The sequence below is a fragment of the Vigna unguiculata genome, unplaced genomic scaffold (assembly GCF_037176805.1).
Source record: "Vigna unguiculata cultivar grain cowpea cultivar isolate G323 ecotype 2 unplaced genomic scaffold, ASM3717680v1 ptg000078l, whole genome shotgun sequence".
NCBI classification, from domain to species: domain Eukaryota; kingdom Viridiplantae; phylum Streptophyta; class Magnoliopsida; order Fabales; family Fabaceae; genus Vigna; species Vigna unguiculata.
Genome location: NW_028196723.1, coordinates 272,501 through 275,000, shown reverse-complemented (window position 1 = coordinate 275,000; position 2,500 = coordinate 272,501).

The following is a 2,500-nucleotide window of genomic DNA, read 5'->3' as shown; positions in this document are numbered from 1 at the left end:
TCCCCAAATGAATACCATGAAATTCTTGGTGCACGAAAGTTTTGAGTTCGGAGGGTTTTGCACATGGCCAAGGTTGGCGGTGCACCGCGGCATAGCTAAATGGCTTGGTGGGGAGTTTTGTGAAAAAATGAAATTCGTGGTTTTTGAGATGTGAGGGTTGGAATGGCCTCCAAATGCCCCCAAATGAATACCATGAAATTCTTGGTGCACGAAAGTTTTGAGTTCGGAGGGTTTTGCACATGGCCAAGGTTGGCGGTGCACCACGGCATAGCTAGATGGCTTGGTGGGGAGATTTGTGAAAAAATGAAATTCGTGGTTTTTGAGATGTGAGGGTTGGAAAGGCCTCCAAATGCCCCCAAATGAGTACTGTAAAAGTGTTGGTGCACAAAAGTTTTGAATTGGATGCATTTTGCACTTGGCCAAGTTGGTCGGTGCACCGCGACTAGATAGGTTGGTGCCAAAATTTGTCAAATTTAAGACCTTGGCCAAACTGAATGAAATTTTGTGGGGAGGTTCCTGATATTGTTTAGTGGTGGACTGGAAAAAATGAGGTCGAAATTCGAAGTCTACATGTGCTTTTCTATTTTTCCCGATTTTACACATACCCGGTAAGTAAAAAAAATAAAAAAAATAGTTCCCCTTCGAGAAAAATTATGAAATTTGGTGAGCAAGGAGATACCATTATTCTACGAATTACTGCAAAAAATCGCATCAAAATTCGAAGTATAGCCCGAGATATGGACTTATGTCTGCTCAAAAAAAGTGTATCTACTTGTACAATTTTGCCTTTTGCATATTAACCTCTTATAGGGGGGGAGTGCTCCTTGAGCCGGCCAGCTCCACACTGGCAGGTTTTAAAGGGAGCTTGATGAGGCCTCCCCCCTCACGTGGTGCGTGCGTTAGCATGTTTATCATGGCACAACTAGCCTCTTCATAGTTGTTGAGCTTTATTAATACCAACACACGGTCGTCACTGATCGTTGGTTAGCTCGGCAGCTAGTCCCTCGGATATTGTGGAAAGTTATTTTCATGCCTAGCGATGCTTGACCCTGCGTCACTTGATGTTTCCATTTGCTTGCTTGCCCATGGTAGGTGGGGGGTGGACCGTCTTGTGGTGTGGTGTCTTGCGAACGTGAGGGTGTGTGAGTTGTAATCGAGATGCACTTGCTGGCTGGCTCCATGCCTTGCGTATCGAACGGTCAAGCATGCATCTCTTCCATTTTCACCCGTTGCCTTGGGTGATATTGGTTGATCAGTCCCTGTGTTGCCTACCCACTAGACGGTACTTCTGTGGTTGCTTCGAATTCTATCTTTCCATCACGAAGAGGTGTTGGAGGATCCTAATGTCACGCACGTGTTCCATCTAGTGAAACATCTCAGTGATGCACGTGTTGTGGCTAGTTCTTTTGGATGCGGTGCATTATATGAACTCGGGTTTACTTTAGCGACCCAGTCAACATAATTCGGTTGTGTCCCTTGATTGAGACGTTGTCCTTGAACTTGTTGTGAACAATATCGTTCTTCCACAACCCGTCGTCTTGAGTGCGATGGAAGGCAAATAAGATGTGCTTTGGCATGTCATGCACGTACTCGATTGCGGGAAGTGTGAGAAAGTGTTGTTGACAACCCGTGGGAAATGGAATGTGGCAAATCGTGATGAGCTCTTCGTGGATCTGCGAAGAAGACGACCTTTGGGCCTGTTGGAAACGAGGGAGGCGATGTTGAACTGCGAAGAAGATGGACTTTTGGGTTGTTTGAATCAATGGGAGGCCACGCGAGAACTCCGAATACTATGGACTCTTGGGTTGTTGGAAGCAACGGGAGGCCCCGCTAGAACTCCGAATACTACGGACTCTTGGGTTGTTGGAAGCAAGGGGAGGCCCCGCTAGAACTCCGAATACTATGGACTCTTGGGTTGTTGGAAGCAAGGGGAGGTCCCGCTAGAACTCCGAATACTACGGACTCTTGGGTTGTTGGAAGCAAGGGGAGGCCCCGCTAGAACTCCGAATACTATGGACTCTTGGGTTGTTGGAAGCAAGGGGAGGCCCCGCTAGAACTCCGAATACTATGGACTCTTGGGTTGTTGGCAACGACAACTTGGGGGGATGACACTGGAAAAGAGTGAACTAGGCCAAACTGCGAACAAGGCAACTTGGGGGGATGACACTGGAAAAGAGTGAACTAGGCCAAACTGCGAACAAGGCAACTTGGGGGGATGATGCTGGAAAAGAGTGAACTAGACCGAACTGCGAACAAGGCAACTTGGGGGGATGACGCTGGAAAAGAGTGAACTAGGCCGAACTGCGAACAAGACAACTTGGGGGGATGATGCTGGAAAAGAGTGAACTAGGCCGAACTGCGCCCAAGGCAACTTGGGGGGATGACGCTGGAAAAGAGTGAACTTGGCCAAACTGCGAGGAGGGCAACTTAGAGGAAAGTTGGAAACGAGGGAGACTTAGCCGAACTGCGAAGAAGGCAGGTTTTTGGGAAGTTGGAATCG